Source organism: Lactuca virosa, chromosome 8, assembly GCF_052849685.1.
Source record: "Lactuca virosa cultivar CGN04683 chromosome 8, Lactuca_virosa_CGN04683_v6, whole genome shotgun sequence".
Lineage (NCBI taxonomy): Eukaryota > Viridiplantae > Streptophyta > Magnoliopsida > Asterales > Asteraceae > Lactuca > Lactuca virosa.
Window position 1 is genome coordinate 253773343 of NC_136433.1, and position 19444 is coordinate 253792786.

A 19444-nucleotide genomic window follows, 5' to 3' on the forward strand; every position below is an offset into this window, starting at 1 on the left:
ATCACAGACTAAGATCTAGATAATTTTTCACTTTCAAAAAGTGCGGAAACTTTTGAATCAAAAAGTTGATTCAAAAACCTTTTGAATAGCATGAAAATCAGATCAGAGATATGATTCCTGCTCTGATACCAATTGATGAATCAAAGAATCGAGTAATGAATTAATCAGAGTATGAATTCAAGTATGAATGCGAGATTTGAACACAGAATGTAAATATGATCTGTTATGCTCTATTATGCTTTCAATTCTTTACAGAGTAAAAGAGACAAGTCTGTAAAAGTTCTTATCTACCTCTAGTAAATAACCCTATATATAGGGAACTAAAAGCGTACAAAAAATATACTAAGGCTTTGACACTAACGCTTCGAACATAAGTGCCTTAGTAAAATACATTACAAAATATTCCAAGAGTACAAAACATACTTCGACTAATTACAACTATTCGACCCTTACACTTTACTTGCATAATTAGTTGTTTAAATACTAATTATATCCATATATGTATCATTATATGTTAATAGGATCCGTTGTGTTCAAGACTTCACTTGACACTTAGCATCCTATACAACTCGTTCATCCAAACCACTCACTTCAGGTGAGTTCATACCCCCGTATTTTCATAGTTTTTACTGTTTTAAGGGGGGGGGGAATACTAGTCTAACACAAAGATTTTGTGTTATAACAAATGATTTCAAATGGATTACAATTAACAAAACAAATGGTTTCAAACATCTTATCAAAATGAATTTCAGTATCATCAAATCAAGTGGTTTTAAGTGATTGTTTCAAAAAGACATCAAGTCACCAAAATGGATTTCAAAATATTAAACTTCTTTTAAATATTTTATAAACTTATATTTTTCCCCAAAAATCATACTAGTATACATATATTTATATAAATAAGATTTAAAAGATTTAGGACTGATAACCCACTTTGGTTCCTTTTCCTTGTTTGGATGTGGGATTACAAGTATCAGTTATTTGTCCGAATGTCATTTAAATTTTACTTATATATATATTGTATATGTATACATGTATAAAAGTTTATTCATTTAGTTTCAATTATCCTTTGTAACAAGTTGGGCAAGGGATTGTATTCATTAATTCTAAGTATCAATACATAAAGTAAATATAATTTATAATAGGTATAATTTATGATTCAAAGAAGAATAAATCATGATTCAAGCATACTAGAGTACATTGTTTTACATGAACAAAGATTGATTCAAAACTATTCAAGGATATACATTCTTTCAGATACATGTTAAGAGTACTAATTCAAGAGCATACTATCAATCATTTACTTCAGAATGATTGGGTTTTCATAACTAATATACATGTAACGTTTATATGCTTTTATGAGACAAGTAGTACAGTTTGTTTAATTCATTTTAAACAATATAGTAAAGTCCTGATATTATAACCAGAGTCTCCAGCAGGGGATCGATACAATGGGTGTATAGATCTATATTGGGATTAACAATCCCGTACTTGGACTGCTAGCTACAGTTAGGCATACACGCCTGTGAGTGACAATTGTTATCATCAACTTTCAGCGCATTCATAGCGTTGGATCAGGCCATCTAGTTAGTATGGTTATAATAACTCATTTAAAAGATATTAACAATACGTTAGTGTATGATTAATTAAACTTAAGTACAATTTTCAAAGTACTAGTTTACAAGATACAGTTAACAAGATACAAGTTTACATAAAGATTACAAATACAGATAATTGGTTTAAAAATAGAACAATTTTATACAAATACAACTACTTTTCATATACAACAGAAAATATAGGATTTTCTAGAAACAATTTACATATTCAAGAAACAGAATATATTCTTACATACATAAAAACTTATGCACTCACTCAACTTTATGTTGATACTCTCTTTTCAAATTACTTGTATTCTCAGGGAACCAGTAGACAGGTACACCCCGAGCTTTTGAGAAGATGGAGCTATTTATGTCTTGTCTTCTTCTTTTGTACAACTTTATAGTTTCAGTATACAATGTGAACCACATGTAAATATTTATACTTTTTAATACAATGGTTGTTTGTACTTTGATTACTATATTACATGTGTTGTGATACTACAAATGAAGTCCTCCACCCCCGGACGTTTTCGCCGTCTGGTTTGGGGTTGTGACAAAACAGAAACTGGAAGGGAAGCTATAGCTCGGAGAAATTGAAAGAGGAAAACAAGAGTGGTTCTCAGAAAGAGGAAGAGAAGAAGGAGAAAAAGGAGGTTGGTGACTCCGGATATGATTGTAACTATTGTCATGGCAAAAACCATCTTGCCAAGGAGTGTATGCTGCGAAGGCAGAATGAGAAGAATGAATGAGAGGATGAGGAAGCTTACCATCTGAGAAAGCTGGAGGAGATCAAGAGGAAGATAGCTAATGATAACTCTATGCCTGTATTAATTGTGCATGAAAATATGGCTGAAGGCGAGTTTGGAGGAGTGAAGGTCTGGCCGACAGACTCCGAGGATGACGAAGTTCGCAAGCCCACACATAGAAGGGCATTTGTAGAAAAAGAGGCAAGTTCACAGTTCTCAGGAAGATGTTTAATGGTGACTGGTGGAAGTTCGCAGATGCATGAGAATGTTGGCGGAAGTGAGAGAAGGGATGATAGCTGTTTTGTCGCACGACCTGTTCCAGAACAAATCAATGAGTGCAAACAACTGATCAATAAGGTACATTCCATTCTCGAGTCTCTTAATATTCCTGTATCTAGATATGAAACTGAGTTAAGCAACTTAAAATTAACCTTTTCAAGTATAAGCGATAGTTTAAAGCGAACCCGGTTGACATACTCTAACCTAATTGATCAATTGAGCAGGGCTACATCCAAGAGTGATGAGAGGCGTATGTGGATTCCGAAGCTCGAGTTGGATTTGTCTAAGTCTAGGGATGAATCTATTTATTTGCAAAGAGATAATCTTATTCTTTTGAAACAGCGCAACATTTTTTGTTTAATTGCAAAACGGCTTTACTTTAATATCACTCAACTGCACCTTGATTGTGAAATTGGTAAGAAAATTCACAAGATGATTTTGCCATTTCTCGAATTAAAGGAAGATGAAATAGATGCAGACTGCTACAAATACGAATCTATCGTTTCGTCTGAAGAAACTTCTGATGCGTACAAATATGGACTTGAACGAATTCAAAATTACATTAAGTCCAAGGACCACAAAAATATGTTGAAACAAATCTTGGATGAGAATGATAAAAAGCAGATTAAATCTGATACTGTACAGAAATGTGACTCATTGAATGCCAAGTTGAGTTCAGAAAATAAATTGAATGTTGAAAACACTTCTGAATTCGATGAGGATAGTGATATGAGTGAGATCTCCGTAGAGGATGAGTTTGACTGCTCAGATGTCGTTAAAAAGGAACCTCAACATGCGAAAGCTCTTATTTCTGAAAATTCAGTTGAGTTCGCAAGAATTTCTCCAAATAAACCAAAATTTTTGAAAGAAAACGCAACTGTTTTTCCAAAGGTCCAAACTACTCCAAATCAAGTTTTTAAAGTTAATGGAGTGACCGAAACTCAAACTGTCAAATTAAAGTCCATTGTCGACGAGGATAACAAGGATGGTTGCGATGAGTTCTTCTAGTCAGCCCCGATAGATAATGCTGATGAAACCGTTTGATTATCTGAAAGGACCTCATGGAAAGCGAAGGGAAGATACGTAGTTGAACCCATAGACAATCGCTCAACATTTGAAAAAGGTATGCAAGTGGTACCAAAGAAGTTCGCAGCGAATCCTAACCAGTGAAGAGCGAATCTAGTGTGAGAAAACCAAAACCAAATGTGAATACTCACAAGACGTCTAAGCAACTTGCAGATCAAAAACGACAAATAAATGAGAGATATAAAAGAAATCTCAATGAAAGGAAGCAATTTTGGCAATCCCAAAATTGTGGCTATGTTCGCAACGAAAGAAGGATTAATCACAATGCGAAAGTACCTTTGCAGGTAAATCCCAGTCAATGTTCGCATTGCTGCTCTCACGGTTCAAGGGACTCTCAGCAAAAGGGGACTCCAAAACCAGTCTTCACAAAGAAACCAATGGAGAGACCAAAGCTTTATCACTCTCAATCCATGAAGTCTAAACCTAATGATATCAAAGTCAAGGGAAAACTAGTTTCAGAGCCGAAAGTTCCAACCAAGACAACGAATGCTAACCCTAAGGAAACTGAAAAGAAGTCCGTTAAGAATCAAGCTAACACCAAGCACAAATCTTCTGATTCTAAAGAAACGAACTTAAAAGCTAACAAAATCAAAGTTTTTACCATCAAACAAAAAGATAAAACCACACTCATTAAACGAACATATTTGGTTGATCTTGACATTACTTTTTCTTCTTCTGTGAAAGGCTCACAAGGACCCAAGAAACTTTGGGTTCCTAAATCTGCTTAACTTTTGCAGGTAATTCGTGACGAACAGTTCGACACTGAATGGTACATTGACAGTGGTTGTTCGCGTCACATGACAGGAAGGAAGGAGGAGCTACGAGAGTTCAGGGCTCTTAAGGATGGTGGAAATGTAAAGTATGAGAATAATTCTTTTGGAAGAATAAAAGGCTATGGAATGATAACGAATGGAGACTTCTCAATTCGCAAAGTGGCTTACGTTGAAGGATTACAACACAAGCTTGTTAGTGTCTCGCAGTTGGTTGTGGGGACTGGATTGAAGGTGTCATTTGATGACGAAGGCTCAGAAATCATTGACAAGAAAGCCAAGTCTGTTCTTCTAAAATCACAAAAAAAGGTGAGATGTATCCGTTAAATCTAAACCCAATACGAGGGAAGCCAACCATTTGCCTGCTTACAAAATCTCGCTCAGACGAAAGCTGGTTATGGCATAGGCGACTTTCGCACTTAAACTTCAAAGACATCAACAAGCTCGTTCTTGGTGATCATGTACGAGGAATTCCTCTATTGAAATTCGACAAGGATCATTTGTGTGCTGCCTGTGAGATGGGAAAGCAAAGTAGAAAAAGTCATCCATCTATCGTGAACACGAAAGTTATCGAACCTTTGGAACTTCTACACATCGACCATTGTGGACCTTCTGCTATTGAAAGCGTTGGTGGTAATAAGTATATTCTAGTAATTGTAGATGATTTTTCACGTTTCACTTGGGTGTTCTTTCTTAGACAGAAGTTTGATGCAACGCCAAAGCTCAAGGATTTCATCAACCAAATCGAGATTCAACTGCGAAAGCTGGTTCGCCACGTTCGCAGCGAGAACGGGCTAGAATTCAAAAACCAAGTGTTTGAAGAATTTCTTGTTGAAAAGGGAGTCACATATAACTTCTCTGCTCCTTACACTCCACAACAGAATGGCGTAGTTGACAGACGAAACCGTTCCTTGTGTGAAGCTGCACGAACCATGCTAACATTCGCATGTCTGCCACTCTACTTCTGGGCAGATGCGATTGCTACCGCCTGCTTTACCCAAAACAGATCCATCTTGAATAAGCGATTTTCAATTACTCCATATGAAATTTTAAATAATCGCAAACCTAATGTCAAGTTTTTCCATGTTTTTGGTTCCAGGTGTTTCATCTTCAACTCTAAGGAACAACGGAACAAGTTCGATGCGAAAGATGAGGAAGGAATATTCTTAGGGTACTCACTGACCTCTAAGGCATATTGGGTTCTCAACAAACGATCAAAGAAAATCGAAGAAACCTATTATGTCACGTTTGATGACAACTATCTAAAGAGGATTCAGTCAAACGAAAGTCAAATACAGGAAATCTTTCCTAAGCCCAGTCCTGTTGTTATTCCCATTTCCAACCTATATGAGGAATTCATGTTACTATTTGATGAACCTGAGAAAGCTATCACATATGAAGCCAAGGTAACTGATAACAAAGTATACGAACTTAAGAAGATCATTGATGATGCTGTGAAAGACATGCCACTACAGCCACCCACTGCGAACATCCCTCAAGACACGAACACTACTCTCCAGGGGGAGAATTCTGAATCTAATACACATTTCCAGGAGGAGGATGCAACACAAAGCATGAATACTCCACTGCAGGGGGAGGGTTTCGATTCACTTAGTTCTTCTGAACCTCCTTCTGATGGAGATTGTTCACCTCCTTCAATAACTCATGAACCTCCGTTCGCAGAGGGGGAGAATAAAGAAGCGAATGATGATTCAGACGCTCAATCCGTTCAATCAGAATTTGAGGAAATTAATGCTGAACTAAATCCATCAATAGATCCCAATTATCCTCCTATGACCAAATGGACCAGAGATCACCCAAAAGCTCAAGTCATTGGTGAATCTTCTGCCGGTGTCCTTACCCGATCCCAACTAAAAGCGAAGCAAACTGCATTATTTTCAAAAGTAGAATTTTGTATGTTTAATTCGTTTGTATTCAAGATAGAGCCCAAAACCGTCGACCCTGCTCTTGATCACTCTGATTGGGTGCAAGCAATGCAAGATGAACTCAATGAGTTTGAACGTAACAAGGTTTGGAGATTAATTCCAACTCCACCGGATGCATCAGTTGTTGGTTTGAAATGGGTATTTCGCAACAAGATGGATAAAGAAGGGAACGTGATCAGGAACAAAGCAAGACTTGTGGTCAAAGGTTATTGTCAAGAAGAAGGTATTGACTACGAAGAGACCTTCGCACCAGTTGCACGGTTGGAATCCGTTTGCATATTCTTGGCATATGCGGCACATAAAAACTTGGAAGTTTTTCAAATGGACATGAAGTGTGCGTTCCTAAATGGAAAACTGGAAGAGACTGTTTACGTAGAGCAACCACCTGGGTTTGTGAATGAAAAGTATCCCAACCACTGCTGTATTCTCGACAAGGCAGTCCATGGTCTAAAGCAAGCTCCAAGAGCCTGGTATGAAACATTAACTCGTTTTCTTAAAATGTCCAAATTCAAACAAGGTTCGGTTGACCCAACCTTCTTTCTCAAGAAAGAGGGTGACCACTTGATGATCGTCCAAATCTATGTTGATGACATCATCTTCGGATCTACTAATCCCTGCCTAACAGCTGAGTTCCGAAAGTTGATGGAAACTAAATTTGAGATGAGCTCAATGGGTCCAATTAACTTTTTCCTTGGATTAAACATTGGACAGGGACAGGAGGGAATTTTTATAAACCAGGAAGCTTACATGAAGACCTTACTTGCTAAGTTTGGAATGGTGGGAGACTCAAAGGTGAAGGTTCCAATGGAATTCAGAACGAAACTGACTCCTTCACTGGATAAACCAGCTGCAGATATGACCTTTTATCGTCAGATGATAGGTTCACTTATGTATCTAACAGCTAGTAGACCAGATATTATGTTTTCAGTTCGTTAATGTGCTAGGTTCCAAGCCAACCCACGCGAACCTCATATGGTTTCAGTCAAGAATATCTTTAGGTATTTGAAACGAACGTCATCTCTTGGAATATGGTATCCTGTGAACTCAGGGTTTTTCGTGCAAGCATTCTCAGATGCTGACCTAGGGGGATGCGGATTAGATAGAAAAAGCATAACTGGTGGATGCCAATTTCTTGATGGAAAACTAGTGAGTTGACAATCAAAGAAACAAACATGTGTTTCGTTGTCAACAGCTGAGGCTGAATATATAGCTGCAGCTTCGTGCACATCTCAAGTCATTTGGATTCAAAGCCAGCTTCACGACTATGGATTAAGTATGAAAAGAATCCCACTTTACCGTGACTCCGAAAGTATAATTCACATTTGTCACAACCCAGTGTAGCACTCAAAGACGAAACATATAGCACTGAGGTATCACTTCATAAAAGATCACGTGGAAGATGGCAACGTCGAGATACATTTCGTTAGATCCGCTGATCAGTTAGCTGACATATTCACCAAGGCCCTACCTGAAACAACCTTTAATAGAATACTTCAAGGGCTGGGAATGATGGAAGCTGAATCTGTACCAAAACCACTTTTTCACTCATAAAGTTTCACTGCGAATTGGTGCGAACGTTCGCAGTAACTCGCAGTCAACTGTTCATTCGCAGTCGTATTTATGGATGCGAATCGGTGCGAACGCTTGCAGTTGTTCGCAGAACACTGTTCATTCGTGGTTTAGTTTTTCATATATCCTTTTGTACTTTTTGTATATTATTGCTTATTTTTCTTTTCTATTTGTATACTTTCTGTTTTTACTCTTTTTTTTAGAAATTCTCAAAATCCAAAAATATTTTATTTGTTTCTATTTTATTTCTTTTCAGAAAAATAAAATTACAAAAATATTTTCATATTGTGTTTATTTTTTTTATTTCTTTTATTTTCACAACCCTCAAAATTCCAAAATTAATAGATTCACACCAAGCTCATGGAAGAAGATGTTTACAACATCTATTAATTTGTGTGATGGGGCAGGTATAATTCTCTTTGCCTATGTATTAGTTAAGTGTCCCTAGAAGCATGCCGCTGCATGTTGACCTAAGCCTCAACGAATCGAATGTGAAGCCTTAATGAATTGGTACTACCAATCAATTCTTCCAAATCAGGCTACGAATTCACCTCAGTCATGAGCTACCTTACTCTTTTCACATTGTTAAGAGTTATCTGCATGGTCACTTTCGCATTGCAGAGGTACTTTCGCTTTCTTATAACCCTCTACACATTTCTCCATCACTTTCACATTCATAAATGCAACCCTTGAGACTCTCAGAAATTACCACTGAGGTTTATGGTTGCTCAAAATATGCGTTCATGATCTTAGTTTCGTAAACCACGAACTAAGTGAAACCCAAAATTCAATACATTTCATGAATTGAACGTGAACAATCAAACGTTCTAGTATATTCACCAAGGAATTAACGAAAGTCCACTTCCGTGGTCTGTACCAAGAAATCTCTTTTCTTTTGTGTGATCCTAATGAAATATTCTAGTCCTAAGATGTTTCTTCCCAATGGATCCAGTTTTAATTTTTTTTTTTTGAGATTTCAAATATTCTCCAAGTCACTAAAACTCTTTCAAACCTGCTCGTTCAACTGACTACACTGGTCACACGAGTACTTCTTCCAACTTTCGCACGTATGTCAAGTTCGTAGTTCGGTAGAAGACTGAACCACCCTTTATAAGCCGTATCAAAAGAAGCCTTTCAATGTTTCTCATCAAACATTTGATCGTTATTCAACGAGAAACCACACATACACTTCTTAGTCTCTCTTGACTTTGAAGGAAGAGATCTATGCTCGGGATCCACAATTTCATGTGTTTATTTAGGCATCACTAAATCCCACATAAATGTTTAGATTTATTTCTTTATCTTTGGCACTCTTGCATGGAGATCCTTGTGATTTTTAAAAAGTCTAGTTTGTGGTTCCTAATGTTCTTTCAGGTTCGCAGTTGTATCCATGTTCGTTGAACTAAACGTTCGTGGCATATAGATTCATATCGCTACTTCACTGCGAAATGGGATACGCTGACGCGTCATATCTTAAGAGATAAGAATTCAAATGGGCGTGTGATAATTTATATCGACAGCTACTTCATCGCCGCGTGACGCACGGATCTGACACCTCTACAGTTGTCAAGTCGCACTTTTTCAGGCGACGTTTCAATAGCCGATGCAATCTCTCTCCTGATTTTCCTCTCATATCAAATCATATATAAAGATTTTGACGGTTCTATCTCTCATTACCACTTTCAAAAATCTCTAAACGATCAAAAAGCTCTCAACTGTTCATCTTCTTCCTCAAGTTCATCAATGGCAGCTTCATCTGAAAACGCATCTGTTCAAGATCAAACCGTTCACTCTACACTTCTTGCCATCAAGCAACACCAAAACCTCATTATCGATCTGGACCCAGTTAAGTATGATCCTTATCTGCTACCTCTTATCGAGTGCCTGAAATACTCCCCTTTGACAATCGCTATGACTCAACTTGAGAATGTTCCGATGTCGATTCTCTCCAAGGCATACACAGCGACAGACTATGTGAAGGATGAACAACGAATCTACTTCGACATCCACAACCATACAACCTCGATTTCCAAAGCCCTTTTCTGCAATTTGTTAGGCCTTCCTCAGTCTGACAACATGGTTAACCTGGAAATTATTCCAAACACTGCTATCTTGGAGATGTTCTACCAAATGAGGTACACGGAGACTCTCACTGCCATTTCCAAATTCAAGAAACCCAACCTTCCTCTCACATGGAATGCTCTGTTCACAATTCTATTCAAAGCTTTTTCTGAAATGGTCACCGACAGCGACTGTGCAAGTAAGCTCTTTATGGGTCTCATGTATGGGCTTTACACTGGCCAAAATGTCGATTATGGTTCAATCCTCTGGGCTCAAGTTATCCAGAGCACTCATTATGTCACTCTTCACAGTGAGATCTCTTGTGCGAGATTTTGGGCGATCATTGTTAATAGGGCGATTAACCAACTTAAAGTTCCAGTGATGTCTGATGCACTGATGGCTTCAAGTGCTACCTTACATACTACCGACATCATTGTGGCCGATTCTTCAAAGTTTTCCTTCATCGGATCGATACCGGAGGCCATGTTCCGTGATGTGCCTGCCAGCAGAAAAATCTTAGAGGGTTATCGTGCTCTTAAACCCTCTGGATTTCGCCCATTGACTGCAGAATTTCAAGAGATTCTGGCTGAGGCTAACAAGGGCAAGAAAGGAGGAAGAGGGTCCAAGAAGACTAGCAAGAAAGACATAGCAAAGGAAGGACCATCTGAGGCTGCGAAACCTCAACCCAAAAAGCGAAAGGCTCCTGCTGTTGGATTAGTGTCTAAGCCCGTAACTATATTTGGTATGTACTTGACCCCATTGTGCATGGTCCTTTTGGGTTGCCTTCACCAAAGCAACTTGATAGGATGATTTATGGAGAAAGAGAGGTTATTATGGTTTATTAATATATTATATGAATAATATATTAAAGGAGAAATCATATAGTTTAATTAATATTAGACAAGAATTAATTATGTGGCTAAAAGACATTAATTAATAAAAGGGGACTAGAACTCTCAATCGTATGATAGTTGATATTGGGTTGAGAATCCTTATGGATTAGGGCATGGACGAAATTAAGGAGGAGTCCTTCTTAAATTCGTCCAAGGAGGCCTTATTCCAGAAGGTTCTCAAGTAACTTAGGGCCTAAGTCATCCAATTAGGGTTTTGACCGAAACCCTAGAAGCTCAAGTATATAAGGACCCCTAGGGCTAGCAAAATCGGCCACTTAATCCCTTGGAAGCTTGGAGCCGACTTTTGCCTCTCACCCTCTCTCCTAAAACATCATCCTCTTGCTTGTGGTGTTTGTAAGCCATTAGAGGTGTGATATTTGTGACACTAAGCTCCAAAGAGTAGAAGATTCAAGCCATTCAAAAAAGGTAATCATCTAGATTTGATCTATTAGGTTAATTTCAAAATATGTATCCTAGATCTAGGGTTTATAAGTCATGGATGAATTGCATGTTCAATAGAGAAACCTAGATCCAAGCTTTAGGGTTTTGCATGAACACATATGATTGTTTTTATGCTCTAAACCCATCAGTGGTATCAAAGCCTTGATTGGTTTCTATTGTATTTGATGCAATGCATGTTTGTTTATTTGCTTGAATTCGATTTTTTGCTTTCTGTCTGACAGACTCGCCGAGTCCCAAAGAGGACTCGCCGAGTAGGATGAACTCGACGCGTCCAATAAGGGACTCGACGAGTTGGACAGTCAGACAAAGGGATTTTCGGGATTTTATGCCTATTTTGCTGTGGGATAATTACCAAATCGTTTCTAACTGATAAAATATGAATTTTATTGATATTGGGAGATTATCCTTGCCAAAATTAAAGATAACATCAAATTAATTGAATGATTATTTCCTTTTATGATAAATTTTAATTATTTGAATTTATTTGATCATTATCTTGCATGAAATTGGATTAGGTCAAAATTAGATAATCACCATAATTAATTGTTTAATTATTTATTTGAATTTTGATCTAATCTGTTTTGAAATGTTTCAAAACTTGCCCTCAAGTTTTGGAATTAAAATTTTTGGATTAAAAGTTTAAATTTTGAAATAATTAAATTCCAAACCCTAGAGTTTTACAAGTTTTAAAATCCACCCTATACTATTATAATATTATAAGAATAATTATTATATATGTATAACATAAATGCTAGTCTTACCGTTAGTAGGCCTCATTCAGAGAAGCTGGTCTATAAGGGGTGTTTAAGGAAACGGCCTGTAAAATGACCGCCATTGGGTATCCACTCTTACCCACCGTACCCTTGACTAGTGGAGGGTCGTTAGCCGAACGGGTAGGATAGGGCAAACCTTTCCTCATTAAAAGTATAATGAATTTATAAAGTAACTAAATGTTTTATAAAATTCCCATTCTTAGTTACTTTATGCAAAAAGTGAATTTGATGCAATTCCATGAAATTACACTTTGTACCCTTGCTAAGACGTTAGTGGAGCGTGTGTGGTTAACCGGCACACTAATTTGGATCTAAGAAAAGGTGGCAAAGAGTGACTCGATGTTTGTCATAGATCGATGGAGCGTGTGTGGTTAACCGGCACATCGATTAGGTGACTGTAACATTGGGGGCACCATGTACATTTGCATGGTTATTCACACCCTGTTTGTGATCATCGGTATCCCAGTCACAAACTTGAGGGGCATATCGAGATTTAAACATGCCATTGAAAAGTTCAATGAATCTCAAAGGATCTAGGAGTTTTCAATACATTTAAAACTTATTTGTTTTTGTTTTTCATGGTGGAAATTAGTGAATCGTCATTCACTTACCTTCAAATTATTTTCAATTTAAATTACGACATCCCTCTTTTAAGTTGTAAATAATGTTGTTGGATCCTAGCTCTAATTTCTCATTTGGGTGTTTAATTGGGGATTCTAATCTAATCAAACTTTGTTTCTTTTCCTTTTCAGATGTCGAACTCAAACAACAACAACGCTTCAGGCTCGAACTCTTCAGGCTCGTTCTCACTCATGAATTTGTGTGGGAGGTTAATCTTTGACGGAAACAATTTCAATGATTGGATCCGCAACATAAGGATGGTTACCCGCTACGAGGACAAGGAATATGTCCTCGACAAGGAGCTGAAGGAGATCAACCTCGAAACTGCTACTCCCGAGGATATTGCTGCTTATGAAACTCATGAGCGTGATGCTACGAAAGTCCATTGCATCATGCTCGCTACCATGACCGCAAAACTCCAAAAGTCCTACGAGGACTTCTACCCCTCCGAGATGCATCAGGATTTGATGGATAGATACCATCAAAGCGTGAGGCAGGAGAGGTACGAGATCATCACTTCGATGATCACGACCAAGATGAGAGACGGAGAGTCTATCACTGCTCATCTTCAGAAGATGCATAGATATGTTGATCACATGCAGAAGTTAAATGTGGACTTCAATGAGGAGCTGGCAATTGACATAATTCTTCACTCCTTACGTCCATGCTACAACCAGTTCCGCATGACCTACCACATGAACAAAGAAGAGGTCACGTTGAGCAAGCTTCAAGGGTTGTTGAGGACTGCTGAGAGCAACCTCAAGGATAAATCTGTTGCATCAACTCCCGCTACAGCTGCCCCCGTCTTGGTTATTGGGAAAGGGAAGGTTAAGAAGAGGAAGGATCCCTCAAAGAGCCACCATAAGGGAAAGTCCCGAGATGGAACCTCTTCTAGTGGAACCAAGGCTGGTCCCACTGCACCCACCTCAAACCCAAAGGATGCAGAGGGCTATCACTGCCACGACATAGGGCATTGGAAACGAAGCTGCCCGAAGTACTTGCAAGACATCAAGGATGGGACGATCAAGCCGTCATTTGCAGGTATGTACACTATTCAATCTAATGATTTATCACATGCTATTTCTTGGGTACTTGATACATGATGTGGTTTTCACATTTGTTCTGATTTGCAGGGCCTAAGAAGAAATAGGGATGTGGAGCATGGGAAGATAAACTTGCTCATGGGTAGTAGATAATCGTCGCTTGTCACCATGATTGGAGTTTACTCTTTAGTGCTTAGTAATGGATTAGGAGTAGATTTGAATAACTGTTGCTATTCGCCAGATATGGCAAGAAACATCATTTCTTTTCATGGTTTGTTTAGACAAGGATTTAGATATTCATTTGATAATGAAAAGGGTTCTATTAATGCTTATCTTAATGGTGTTTTCTATTTTGAAGCATTGCCTTGTAATGGAATATATGAAACTGTGATGGTTGTAGACAATTTAGGAAATGATGTGCTGTGTATCGATTCTTCAAATAGTTTGGACAAAGCATGCTTGTGGCATTGTCGTCTTGGACATGTCAACAAGAAACGCATAGCCCAAATCCAAAAGGATGGAGTATTGGAGTCATTCGACCTTAGGGACGATGACGTGTGCGAGTCTTGTTTACTTGGAAAGATGACCAAGTCACCCTTCACTGGTACTTGTGAAAGGGGTGAGGGTTTATTGGATCTCATACATACAGATGTATGTGGACCCTTTAGATCCACCACAAGGGATGCAGGCCGCTTCTACGTGAATTTTACCGATGATTATAGCAGATATGGCTATATCTACTTAATCAGGCATAAGTCAGAAACCTTTGAAAAGTTCAAAGAGTTCAATCAAGAAGTGGAGAATCAGTTGGCCAGGAAAATCAAGATGCTTCGATCCGATCGAGGTGGAGAGTACCTTAGTCTTGAATTCCACAACTACCTGAAGGAATGCAAAATAGTTTCGCAATTGATGCCGCCCAGGACACCGCAGTTGAATGGTGTGGCTGAGAGGCGTAATCGAACCTTGCTCGACATGGTTCGTTCCATGATGAGTCGTGCTTCACTACCTATCTCATTCTGGGGGTATGCCTTAGAGACTGCTGCCCATATCCTGAACTTAGTCCCTACAAAGAAGGTTGCCAAAACACCTCACGAGATGTGGATAGGGAAAGCTCCCTCATTGGCACACATCAAGGTTTGGGGTTGCGAGGATTTTGTAAGACGAGAGACGCACGACAAGCTCGAACCTCGTAGTGAGCAGTGTATTTTCATCGGCTACCCGTAGAAGTCCTTTGGTTATCTCTTCTATAGACCGAGTGATAATGTTCTCTTTGTTGCGAGGAGAGGGGTTTTCCGAGAATGAGAACTCATAAGCCAAGGGGATAGTGGGAGGCAAATCGATCTTGAAGAGCTTCAAGAACCGAACGATGAAGGAACCTCTGACACTGGCGCTCAACTTGATGAGGAAACTCCTATTGAACCGATTGACGAGTCCTTACCTCTTAGACGTTCCGAAAGAGTTAGTGTTCCACCCCAGTTTTATGGTTTCCATATCAACTCTGAAGGGGATAAGTTTATTAGTGATAGTACACTAGTAAATTTGGACGAACCTAACAGCTATAAGGAAGCCATGGCAGGCCCGGAGTCTATGAAATGGAAATTGGCTATGGAAAACGAGTGTAGCACCCCGATTCTCAGGTATCATTTAAATAAGAGTTATTGGATGAAGCTCTACTCGACGAGTCGGTTGACCTACTCGTCGAGTGGCAGCGGGGTGGGATCGCATGATAAGTGACCTACTCGACGAGTCCATATTGGGACTCGGCAAGTAGGAGCTGGCAGATGAAACCCTAAATCCAGGAGTTTGCACCCCTATTTAAAGGAGCCTTAGCCTCCTTTGGCCTCTTTACAGTCTTTGAGAGCCCTTAAAACCCTAATACGTGTGTGTGTGTGTGCCCATTGTGTGATTGAAGCTTGAAAAGATCTTTGGAGAAGGAAGGCTTAGAGGAGGAGGAGCTTGGAGCAAGTGGAGTGTGGGAATCAGCTCTTATCTCAGTTATCATCTTCTGGAGGTAACTAAATCGCCTTTCCCTTGTAAATCTCTTCTATTTGGATGAGTTCTAGGGTTTTTGGTGAGATGTTGAGTTGGAAAGATGAGCTATGGGCTAGATCTGAAGTTGTAACTCCAGATCTGGACCCTCCTTGGATTCTATAAGCATAAAGTTACAGTCTTGGTCATGATTGAGGTCCCTCTTGAGCATGAAGTTCCATTAAGAGCTTAGAATTGGCATTTAGAACCTTTGTAGCTATGCATGCACGTAAAGTTTGCAACTTTACGTGAAAAGCATGCCCAAGAAGCTTGGATCTGTAATTTGGAGCCGCTGCATGGCTCAAAACAAGTCTGTATGGAAAAAGGACTGAATGGACTCGATGAGTCGCAAGGTTGACTCGGCGAGTCAGATGAAGATGGTCGTGAACTCGACGAGTTGGATGAACAACTCGGCGAGTCCGATGAAGATCACCATAAGACTCGACGAGTTGAAGAACAACTCGGCGAGTCGGATGAGTTTTCTCTAGGATATGTATGCGTGTGTATCCGTCGAGTGGCAAGGAGGGAACTCGACGGGTGGCCTTAAAGTTTGATCGAGAATCGAAGGAACTCGACGAGTCACCCGATGACTTGGTGAGTGGAATGTGCTTCGAGGAACTCGGCGAATAGCCGAGGGTACTCGGCGAGTTGGGGTCAACATGGACTGTTGACCTTGACTGAGGACTTTGACTTTGATCAGGGGTTGACTAGTGGGTTATGGAGTACCTTATAAGGTTAAGGACTTATGAGTATAATGTACTATGATCATAGGTGGTGGAGCCTGTGACGAGTGATCCGAGAGTTGGAGTTTATCTTCCGAGTCGACATCTGCGAGGTGAGTTATCCTCACTATATCAGTAGGGTCTACGGCACCAAGGCCGACCCTTTATGATGTACATCCTGGTTTAGGATGGTTGCTATGTTATTGCTATGCTAGATTACATCCTGGTTTAGGATGGTTGCTATGCTATTGCTATGATAGATTTCATCCTGGTTTAGGATGGTTGCTATGTTAGATTTCATCCTGGTTTAGGATGGTTGCCATGCTAGAGATCGGTTAGATCGGTTGTTATGGTATGCTACATATGGATTTGATCTGCTAGATCGGAATCAGGATAGATAGTATGTTATGCTTTATGATCCGTAAGGATTGGTATGTTAGTGACCTGTTAGGTCGACACTCTAGTTACGAGAGGATTCTATGGTTGATGATCGGTATGACAGATATGGTTGATGTCTTTATATGCAATATATGATAGTTATGCAAACATGGTTATTGCTTGTTGGTTGGGTTGAGGCGGTCCTGCTTTGTGCTGTAGGCCAACATACCCAATGAGCGGTCCGGGGAGACTGCAGGCCCACGAGGCAGACCAGTCATGCCGAAGGCTCGGGATAGATTTGATGGGTTTTGAGCATTCTAACACTTCCTAAGTGTACATGCAACCCTAATAACCTTGAATCTATGTTTTCTCTATATACATGCAAATTTCTTTTTCAAGGTTATTTCCTAACTAGCATGACATGGGGATTACATAAAACATAAAACTAGTAGAAATACATACCTTGTTGTTGCTTGGATTCCTTCAAGACTTTGTGAGCCTAGCACCCCAAATGTTGTGCCTCAAATGCTTCACACAACACGACAAGACTTGGAATAACTTGAGAGAATACTTCTAGCACTCAAAATTGGTTATGCCCTCTCTAGTAACACTAGGTCCACTAGCTCTCCATTTTGCTAGCCATAAGGTTCCTTTTATAGTGTTGTCACAATTAGGGTTTACACATGAATGCCCTTAATTGTCATGACTCTTGATTTCCCATAACCCATGGATTTGTAACTCCCATGGACTATCCATGGAGCTCCATTTGGTTACATCCATAACCCATAAACCATGGATCATTAATCCACCATAAAAGAATTGATGATTGTCATAATCAACCCTATATATTTAATTAGTCTCACTTTGATCACCAAATTAATCCTAGATTAATACTTGATCAATACTAATTAAATAATACTATTATTAATATATTAGAACTTATAATATATTAATAATCATAAGTGCCTTATTCTCTCATTTAGTCTATCCAAGTATTGCAATGCCATGCAACCCAAATGGACCATGCCGGGTCGGGTCAAGTACATACCAAATAAAGTTATGGACTTAGACACTATATCCAACAGTCTCTCACTTGGATAAGTCTAATAACTATATTTGCGAATATGACTTCAAAATCCGACTAGCAATCGTAGCTCTTTCAAAGTCTCTCGGAACTGAGATGATGATGATACGCCATTTAAGATAAGTGATCATATAATCCTCTGTTCTCATGATATCAGCCGGACAAACACATGGAACATGGTCTTACTTATTGTCCAGCATTTGTTTCTCGATCTCTGATTTGTTTCGACATAGAACTAAATTGAACACATCAATTAGGTTCTGACCGGGCCCGATACATAGGTCAAAACCAAATCATCGAGGGGCCCAGATATCGCTTCTATTTCTAGAAGGAACAGATAAACTTCGACTGATATGCTTGTACTAACTACTTGTTGAATTACTCACAAAGGCACGTTTTATAACATCGAGTTACCAATGCGTTTTCGTACAATCAATGAATAACCAACTCATAGTCAACAACTCATATCTCTAGGTTTGAAGATTTATATGATATTACCGTCTCACGATCACTCGAGATAAATTCCATGAAGTGATGCAAGTGAGCGTGGGTTGGATCCAATACTCAGCCCTTATGAGTACTCATGAATGTTGTAGCAACCATTGCATTGTCCAAAGCACTTTTAGACAAATCATTCAAGCCAAATTCATGACAGTCTTAAATCAATACTTACTTCCAAAGTTTGACTGACTGTGGATGGTTTGAATAATAACGTAATTATTCTGGAAGTAAAAACATGCAAAATTGAAACATAGTAAACAATCAACACAAGATAGTAACACCTTACTCATAAATAAATAACAACTTTTATTTATCATCAAATGTCAATTACATTTTACAAGTTTCAGGAATCTAATTATTGAAACTAATATCATCCTTCAGCCCAATGCGCCTCGCATGCTGTAAAAGCTTAACCCTGCTCAGTCCCTTCGTGAGGGGATCTGCCGGGTTCTCATCTGATGATACCCTCTTAGCCACGAGGAGTCCTTCTTCTATTCGATGTCTGATGAAATGGTATTTTCTGTCAATGTGTCTAGATCTCCCGTGATCTCTCGGTTCCTTAGCCAAAGCAACCGCACTTTCATTGTCACAGAAAATTTCCATTGGCTCCTTTATAGCTGGTACAACTCCAAGGTCTCCGATGAAGTTCTTTAGCCATATCGCCTCCTTAGCTGCTTCACTTGCTGCTAAGTACTCTGATTCACAAGTAGAATCAGCTACTGTCTCCTGCTTGGAACTTTTCCAAGTAATTGCCCCTCCATTTAGGATAAAGACCCAGCCTGACTGAGAGCGGAAATTATCCCTATCAGTCTGGAAGCTAGCATCGCTATATCCTTCCACTCTCAAGTCATCACTGCCTCCGAGGGTAAGGACCCAATCCTTAG